Genomic DNA, 10,413 nt, shown 5'->3' with positions numbered 1-10,413 from the left:
AATAATTATCTGGTCGGGAACCACACTAGTGGATTCTGAGGGTGCCTAACACCTTCCCCTTGGAATAATTTCAAACCCTTACCCTAATCTCTCGTTATTTAAAATCAAACTCTTTTGGTGTCCTAATGCACCCTAATCATTAGGTGGCGACTCTGCAAACGCAAACCCAATTCCCAAAAGGAATGAGTTGTCCCTCCAAATGTCATAAACCCGAATTCGCTCTAGAAAAAGGGGGCGCGACAACTGCTCTTAGATTTTTACCTTCTTGGATATCTCATCTTGCTCCACTATCTTAGCAGGCTTTTCAGTTTAACCGGGAGGCTCAAAATAAGGAGCGTAAAAGTATGGATCTGAGACCTTGAAAGTTGGTTCTGGAGCATAGTGTTAGCATCGGGGACTTTGAACACAGTCTCGCTAGAGGATCAAGGAAGAGTAGCTGGTGGAGGATCTACAAAAACATGAGTGGTCAAAGGAGCAGGATATGAGGTACTTTTGGGGGTGGAGTGTGAAAAGGTTGTGGGGAGATATCAACAACAGCGGGAATCTGGATTCGTGACAGTGGTAGAATGGTGACGAGGCTTTCAGTGCAGTTAGTGGGAAACAATTGTGGAGGACGCCCACTAATCCAGGCTTGGTATATTTCGGCCATCTGTCCTTTCAACCTTAGGACCTCTTTTTTCAACTCAGATTCTGGTTCAACAATCTCCATAGGCGGATCAACAACACCTGTTGTCACACCTCCTTTTTTCCGCCCCCGCGTGGGGACAAGGGAGTTTTTCCAATTAAAGGACAATCGAAACGGGATTTGTTTATTTATTTCAGAGTCGCCACTTGGGAGATTTAGGGTGTCCCAAGTCACCAATTTAATCCCGAATCGAGGAAAAGAATGACTCTGTATTACAGTCCGCGAACCAGAAATCCGGATAAGGAATTCTGTTAACCCGGGAGAAGGTGTTAGGCATTCCCGAGTTCCGTGGTTCTAGCACGGTCGCTCAACTGTCATATTCGGCTTGTTTATCTGATTTTATACAATTATGAGCTAATGTGCAAGTTTTAACTTTTAACCGCTTTCGTCATTATTTATATATATTTTCAAGAATTGCAACATCATGGAAATACATCTCCAACCACGTCACATCAATGCACCCGTGGTTGTTGGCACATTTCAACTCTGTTGAGATTTGGATTTGGGTCACATAAATGTGCACCCGAGTTTTAAGAAAATTAAATTATTAAAAGGCGTGCCTAAAGCGACTAGCGTATCATTTACTTTGGGTAGGGCCGTGAAATTTTGCTAAACGGTCCATCCCGAAGTCTAAGCAATTTTAAAGCAAATATTTACCGAGGGCCCCACAATTTTGTATTTTTATTCGGTGAGGCTCATCTCATTCTTATTTTTTAAAGGAATTTGCAACGTCATGGACATGCATCTCGGATCACGTCACAATCAATGTACCCGTGATTAGAGACACATTTCGACTCCGTTGAGATTTAGATTTGGGTCACATAAATGTGCACCAGAGTTTAAGAAAGTAATTTAATTAAATCGCGTCTAAAGAGTCTAACGCGTTATTATCTTTGGGGAAGGTAGTGAAATTCACTAAACAGTCCATCCCGAATTCTAAGTATTTATTATGACCAATTATTGAGAGCCCCGCAATTTACATTTTTATTTGGCGAGGCTCGTCTCATTATTTTTTTTTATTTTTTTTTAAAAATAATCTTAGAATGACTACATTTTTTATTTTTCGTTTTTCTCTAAAATAAATGAAGAAAAATGTTCTACTTTATTTACATACTTTCGAGTTATTATAGTTAAGTTTCGAAAGTGAGTCGTTTAAAGAGTTTACATGGGCAGCGCATAGAATGTTTTACATACAAACAGTAAAAGAAAGAAAAGACTACATTAAACTACAACTTCAAATCTTTCTCATTTTTTGCATTCATGTTTCGAGTAACTTACAAGATGAACCAGTGTATCGTTTGTGTACCTGGTATTGTCAATACAAGAAGAAGAAGGTCAGCAAAGTAGTATGTAACACAACAACATACAGCAGCATAAAGCCCAACACAGTAGCTTCAACACCTCAATCCAGAAATCCCAGCAACACGGAGAAAACTAGTAAAAATGGAGAAGAAAAATAGTGCGGAAATCTCTCTTTGTTTTTCTTTCTAGATTTGAACTCTCTATGGTGTTCTTCCGCTCTCAATATTTCAGAAAATTTGGTTATATATTTTTTACTCTCTCCAAAATGAATTCTGTCCCTGTATATTCTGTGTATCCAGAGTGTATATCGAGTGTATACTGCTGTCTCCGCCCCCTCTTTTCTTCTTCTCTCTATCTAGTTTTTCCTCTTTTTTCCACCCCCTTCTTCTTAAATTTTCTCTTCTATTTATAGCAAAATGTTCGAAATTTTCAGATTTGTTTTTTATTATTTTATTATTTTTTTAATTAAAAGAAATCCCACTTACAAATTGCTTTTATTTTTTTAGAAAAAGAAATCCCACATTTATTTACTTTTATTTTTAAAATTCCAACTTTAATTACTTTATCTTATTTAAAATACCACTTTTTATTTTTTTAAAAGAGAATCTCACTTTATTTAACTTTTCTTTAAAAAACAAACCACTATCTTTTCTTTTTCTTTCAAAAATGCTACTTTCAATTACTTTAAATTTTTTAAATTTTCAGATACCTTTATATTTATTTTTTAATTCCAACCTTCTTTTACTTTTAAATTTTTTAAAAATTTCCACAAAACTTTTTATTTTTTAAAATTTTCTACATTCTTTTACTTTTTAAAAAAAAGAAAGAGAATTTCACCTATTTTTACTTTTATATTTTTTTTATTCAATACTTCCCTTTTTCTTATTTATTATTATTTTTTAAAATCATTCCCGAAATTATTATATTTTTTTAAAAAAATAAAAAATAAAAAAAAAATAAAAATAATATTTTCGGATTTTTTATATATAAAAAAACAAAAAATAAAACTATTAATAGTGATAATTCACCTTTTATTTTTTATTTTCTTGGTTTTGTTTTGTGTTGGATAAAAATGAAGAAGGGGTGTTGGGTTAATGGAGCGGACCGGGTCGACCCAGTTTGAAGTGGACCGGGTCATGGGGAAAGTTGGGCAATTATTTGGGCCTGTAGCTTGAATTTTGAAGAAGAGGCCAATTCCGACTTTCTTTATTTTTTGCTCTCTTTTCTTCTTTTATTTTTCTAAAACTAAATTATAAAAATACTTAAACTATTATTAAGAACTAAATTAAGTTATAAAAGCGCAAATTAACTCCCAATAACAATTAACGCACAATTAAGTAATAATTAAGCATAAAATTGTATATTCGGACATTAAATGCTAAAAATGCAAACGATGCCTATTTTTGTAATTTTTATTTTTTTGTAAAACAAACTTAATTACTAACAATTGTAGAATTAAATCCTACATGCAAAATGCGACATATTTTTTTATTTTTATTAATTTAACAAATAAACATGCACAGACAAACATACAAATAATTACACAAAAATACCACAAAATATCACAAAAATTGCACACCAAGAAAAATTATTTTATTTTTGAATTTTTTGGGAGTAATTCTCATATAGGGCAGAAATCACGTGCTTACAGCTGCCCCTCTTTGCCCGAAGACACGAAGGGTTTTCGTGTAAAGATAAAGCGAGCGATTTTTGCCCATCCGAGTACTCCGTGTGAAGCATTTTTTTGAAAAAGATTTGACCGAACCTTTGCTTCAAAGGTTTCCTACATATCCAAGGCTAAACAGGAATCAGGTCAATGTAGTTCGGGAAGTTTTGGTAGCTGGGACTACCGTGGGACTGCAATGTTACTGTTGTTGCATGCTATTACTACTGCTTACCGATCTCCTTGTTACACCGTGCTTAAAAGAAAACAAGAAGCTAGGCTAGACTGCAATTTGTTTTTGTTGCCTTGCTTTCTTGTCTGCTTGCATTTTTTTTCCGGTGCTTTTCTTCCGATGCTTTTCTTCCTTTAGACACATGCATTTGAGTTTTTGCTGGGACCTCTTATTGCAACCTTCTGCTTCCCAGTGTCGGGGAATTTTATTGTTTCCTGCTGGGGATTTCTATTGTAACCCTCTGTTTTATTGTCCTCTGACTTTATCCTGAAATGTATGCCTCTGTTGTATGGGCGGGCTCCCAACTTTAATATTTGAAAATTAATGTTGAATGTGTTCCTCTGTTATATGGGCGGGCTCCCAACTTCAACACTTGAAATGAAAAGACTGAAATGTATGCCTCTGTTATCTGGGCGGGCTCCCAACTTCAACGCTTGAAATATAAAGACTGAAATGTATTCCTCTGTTCTATGGGCTGGCTCCCAACTTCAACACTTGAAATGAAAAGACTGAATGTATGCCTCTGTTATCTGGGCGGGCTCCCAACTTCAACGCTTGGAATGTAAAGACTGAAATGTATGCCTCTGTTATCTGGGCGGGCTCCCAACTTCAACACTTGAAATGTAAAGACTGAAATGTATGCCTCTGTTATCTGGGCGGGCTCCCAACTTCAACAACAACTTTAAAAATGCCACTCCTTTCTTTAGGTTGGCGAGATTTCAACCAATAAATCGCCATTCTATTCTTCAGGGGGGCTCCTGACTACTTAGAATTTGAATTGTATTCCCTTATTCTCCAGGTGGGCTCCTGATTGCTAACTTTGAAATGGAATGTCTCTATTCTCCAGGCAGACTCCTGACTTTTAAAATTTAAACTGTGTGTCTCTGTTCTTCAGGCGGACTCCTGACATCAAACTTGAAAAGTATGTCTCTGTTCTCCAGGCGGACTCCTGATTGCTAAATTTGAAGTTGAATGTCTCTATTCTCCAGGCGGACTCCTGATTTTTGAAATTTAAACTGTATGTCTCCGTTCTTCAGGCGGACTCCTGACGTCAAACTTGAAAAGTATGTCTCTGTTCTCCAGGCGGACTCATGATTGCTAAATTTGAAATTGAATGTCTCTATTCTCCAGGCGGACTCCTGATTTTTGAAATTTAAACTGTATGTCTCCGTTCTTCAGGCGGACTCCTGATTTCAACAACAACTTAGGAGGAAATGCCTCTCCTATGGGTAAAATAAACTTAGAAGGAAACGCCTCTCCTATGGGTAAGACTAAACTTAGGAGGAAATGCATCTCCTATGGGGTGAAACTAAAACAAACTTAGGAGGAAATGCATCTCCTATGGGTAAAACTAAACTTAGGAGGAAATGCGTCTCCTATGGGTAAAAGTAAACTTAGGAGGAAATGCATCTCTTATGGGTAAAAATAAACTTATGAGGAAATGCCTCTCCTATGGGTAAAACTAAACTTAGGAGGAAATGCCTCTCCTATGGGTAAAACTAAACTTAGGAGGAAATGTCTCTCCTATTGGTAAAAATAAACTTAGGAGGAAATGCATCTCCTATGGGTAAAAAAATTTTTTAGGAGGAAATGCATCTCCTATGGGTAAAACTAAAACTTTAGGAGGAAATGCATCTCCTATGGGTAAAACAAACTTAGGAGGAAATGCATCTCCTATGCGTGAACCATTTCCTTCTTCCTGAATTATTTACTTACCTGTGTTGTCTTCCCTCAAAACTGCTGGGGATTATTTTGATGGGGATGACTCTTCCTTTTCTTCCTTACCCACTCTGGGTTGCCCGAAACTCTGTCGAGGATGCTTCTGCATCTCGATGAACCACTGGGGATAACACTGCTGAGGATAACTCTACTGAGTAAATATGTTATCTTTCTCCTTCCAAAATTACTTCCTTTTAAGTAGGATGTTTCATTCCTCTGCAAACTACTTCCCCTTTTTTCTTTTTTTTTCTTTTTTTTTTCTCTTTCTTTTTCTTTTTTTTCTTTTTCTTTTTTTTTTCTTTTTACATAGCTTCTTCCTTCGAAGACTACCTCCCTTACGACTCGTTTTGCCTTTCCCCGAAAGGAACCGCTGAGGATACCGATTTTCACTAAACTTGTGTTGGACTCCTCGAGACTGTTGGGGAATAACACTGTTGGGGAATTATTTACTTACCTGTTGGGGAGTAAAATGTTATCAGCTGGGGATAATGCTGTTGAGGATAACACTGCTGAGAGATTCTGATTCCTTCAGAACTAGTGCTTCACTCTTTGGAAGGCTGTTGTGAAAGATGCTGGCCTCTTTCTTTTTCTGAGCTCAAGTTTCATCCCTTTGCTGGGGAACAACTTCCTCCATTGAAACTTATTATATTTGGGGCAACACTGGTTCTAAGACCACTTCCCTTGAGACTGGCGTTATCTTTATTCTTCCCCGAATGGGTACCTGACTTCCAGAAAATTTTCTAAATGAAAGGAAAATTTTCTGCCCCAGTTTGACAATATCCCTTGTGGCATGCATTTTTGTCATCAATGCCATTTCCTTTACATGTTTCAAATCAAACAAAATTTGTTAGTTTAAAACGCGGTGGTTGGTTGTGATACTCCTGCTGGGATGGTTTTCCCTTTCTCCTTCCTTGCTCTGTATTCCACAACTTGTTGGAGATGACATTATTTGCTGGGGATAATCCCTTTCTGTTGGGGATATCCCTCTTCTTTTGTGACATAGCCTGGAAACTTGCACTTCACCGATCTTTTAGTATCGTATGAATTTCCCAAATCATGCTCACTGCTCTCCTTGCTTTGTCCACGGGCCTTGGTCTTGAGGTTTAACAACCTTTGATTTCGGCTGGGATATCCCTCTTGACACTCGTCAATCCTTTTGACAATTCCCTTTTGCTGGGGATATCTTTCTTGACACTGGTCTTGCGCTTGTTCCTTGCTGACTATACCACTTGGATATACTAGCCAGATCTCATCTTGCATAATTGGAAAACTTATGGCCTATTTTGAAATCATTTCCCATTGGTTCTGACCAAACAGACTCTACTGGGGAATTTTCTATGAAAGGAAAAGATAAAAGGGAACAGAATAAAAGACAAATGAAAAAGATGACTCTGTAACAAAAGAAACTATAAATAAAAACCTATCAAACGCAGACACCGACTCTAATGGTCATGACATGCATATGTGGCCTATCCTCCGTCGTCAATCGTCTTTCAAGACCTTCAATTGGCAATTCCTCATCTGATTCTCAATCTTATTCGACTTGTAGTGCCCGAAGGGTTTTCACTATCAAGTCTCTCTCATTTTGGTTTTTCTCTCAACTTTCATCGCCTTATGGTGTCCGTGAAGATTTTCACCGATAAGACTCTCTCATTTGTATCACTTTCCAGCTGGGGATTTGGAGTGTTGCCGGTATGACTCTCTCTGCTGGAGATTAGAGTCCTTTATGTTGTGGAACAGAATGTTATGTTCGCCGGTAAGACTCTCATTTGTCTGACTTGGCATTTTTTGCAGACTGGTCAGAAGGTCTTTCTTTGGACCGTAATGTGGGTTTTGGATAGGCTAGAAAGAAAGGGTATTAAAGGCTAAAAATGCATCGATTTTGGGTTATTAATTACAACCTTCGGAACTAGATTTATTTACGACAAACGCAACATTTACCCCAGTTTCGTGCTGGGGGATATCTTAATTGATTTTTTTTCATTGTTCAAAACCATGACCGAGCCGTGAAGCGTCTACGTATCCTCTTTGAGGAATCAGGTCAAACGTTGTTCCCAATTCCTCTTTTTTCATTTGACTTTCCTTTGTTTTGTTTTTTTTTGTTAGCACTTTTCCTCTTCTTCTTTTTTTCTTTTTTTTTTGTTTTTTGTTGATTTTTTTTCTTTACCTTCCAGGCTCGTATTTCCTAGTCGTTGCTATTGATTCCGAATGAGGGGTATGAAGGAAATAAATAAGGCTCAAAAGGGGTAACGAAGGATAAAGTGTTTAGGTAGCAGAACAAAATGTCTTCGTCATTCCAGTCTTCAAAACATGCCAAGTGCAAACAACACAATTGAACATAGATTTGTAGCTTTCCCGATGGTGCTGGACTTGACAATTATATTCACACATTTTATTTTTCCTTTGTCATTTCTAAAGCACCGTTGGGCGACACTCTTACTCTCGTTATCATGAAAGGTGAATCTTGCTTTTAACGGTTTTCTTTGTGTTTTACTTGCCCCAGTTCCACATGACTCGGGATCCAAATAATCTCAAACCGTTCTTATTTCCTTTAAATGCTTTGATCACCTTCCCAGGGTTTTATGATTAACTTTTAAGATTAGACCCAAACTGTGTGCGCATGTCATGTCCCTAGAATCGGCATTGAACAAAAATGATAAAAGGACTAAACAAAAATATGACTGGAAATAATAAAAGATCGGCTTTTGTATTAGACTACCGACGAAATGGTTTGAATAATAAAACAAACAAAACAACCAGAATAAAATCCTAACACAGCCTCGACAAAACTTAAACAAACTTATATGACAAAATGGAAAGATAGAAAGGTTTGACACAAGACAATATTCGGATTACAACGCTAAGAATAATCCGGACAACAGAAATGACAACAAAATAAGCCACCACCAGCTTCTCTTTTGCTAACCAAGGAACGGAGCGTCCTCCCATTTTATCAAAATTGGCATCTTAGCCACTGAGCTTCGCATCAGTATTGCCTAGACCATTACCAGCTTCAATATCATCAACCTCCGTCAACAAGTTCCCAATAGGATTCGAGTGCTTTTGTTATCAGGCCTGATCCCCGCAGAGTGTGTATCATGAGATGCAAGTAAAGGATTCTGAGTGTCATTGTCCGGCTTACCACAAACCAACCACCTTAACTTTCTTTGCGAAACAAAACAGGTTAGAATGGACTCGGTCGGTCCTCATTATTAACAACATCTTTTTTTTTCTTTTTTTTTCTTTTTTCGATTTTCTTTTCTTTTTTTCATCTTTCTTTTTCTTTTCTCTTTTTCAATTTTCTTTTTTTTTTGTTGTGGTCGAATCTTATGGAGATTGCCTACGTATCATGACCCCGCATGAATCAGACCTTGCGTAGTTCGGACCAATAAAAGATAAACAAGACTAAACATTTTTTCTTTCAATTTTCATATCAAAACCAAATTGGGTTTCAAAGGTTTGAAGATGACCTACAAACTGGAAAATCAAACAACCCACATATCTTAATCAAAAGATTTACAAACTCCAAAAACAAATGGCTAGCTTCCTTTCTCCGTTTGACGAATGCAACTGAACGGTTATTTTTGCAAACGTGGCCCCTTCAAAATTCCACATGAATTTTGAGGCCGGGGAGGATTATTTTATGACACTTTACAAACTTGTCCGTTCTTTTACGAAAATAGCCTTTCGACAACTGAAAGATACTCTAAGGCTATTTCGGCAAGAACGGTTTAAGACGCGGCCGAAGCTGGCTCGACTTATTTTTGACAAAAATCCAAACGGTATTCACCTGACCGCTGACTCTTTGTTTTTTTTTCAAACAATAATAAAAACCTAGTGTTGCAAACACGGTCCTTCAGCGCCTCGGGGACGAAGATTTTTAAGGCTGTGAGGGTCAGCTGGACTAAATCTTAAAAAATGACCCGAAGGTGGCTATTTATGCAAAGTCAGCCTTCCGGCGTCCCTTTCGGGAACATTCGGCTATTTATGACAAAACAGCATCACCTGACTTATTTATGACTCTTTTTATCGTTTTTCAAATTAGAAAACTCAATATTGCAAGCACGGCCTTTCAACGTCTCGGGGATGAAGATTTTTAAGGCTGTGTGGGTCAACTGGACCAAATCTTTAAAAAAATGACCCAAAGGTGGTTGTTTATGCAAAGTCAGCCTTCCGGCGTCCCTTTCGGGAACATTCGGCTATTTATGACAAAACAGCATCACCCGACCTCTTTATGACAGAGTTGAAATTTTGACATGTTTTTTTTAATTTGTTTTTGGCTATTTTAGCAAAAGGTGGGGTTGGACCCGATGAGGGTTGCCTACGTATCTCACATCCGGTGAGAATCAAACCCGCGTAGTTCGGGCAAATTAACCGAACTATTTTAAAACATGACTCTTTTCCATTTTTATTTTTTCCTGGCAAGACAATCTATTTTCCTTTTCTATTTTTGAAAAAGACAAAATAACGATTTTTTTATTCCATTTTCAACAAACAATAAAACAATCTATTTTTCCAAAAAATAAAAGACTCTTTTTTATATATATTTTTTAGTAAAACAAAATAAAATATTTTCCTTTTTTTTTCAAAATTTCGGCAGAGTTTCGCCAGTAATTGGTCATTGATTTTTTCTAAAATAATCAATTAACTCCCTAACTGATATATTCTTTTTCCCTTTTTTTCTTTTTTTTCCTTCAATTTTCCAACATTCCCGAGATTCAGAAACCGGTCAACATGCAAATTTGAAACAAATATATGTACAGAGCAAGTAGGATGCATCAGAATGGTCTTTTCATTTCAGGTTGCTAGTCC

Source organism: Nicotiana tabacum, chromosome 8, assembly GCF_000715075.1.
Source record: "Nicotiana tabacum cultivar K326 chromosome 8, ASM71507v2, whole genome shotgun sequence".
Classification (NCBI taxonomy): domain Eukaryota; kingdom Viridiplantae; phylum Streptophyta; class Magnoliopsida; order Solanales; family Solanaceae; genus Nicotiana; species Nicotiana tabacum.
The sequence above is the reverse complement of the archived record's forward strand: the minus strand, read 5'-3'. Positions refer to the sequence as shown.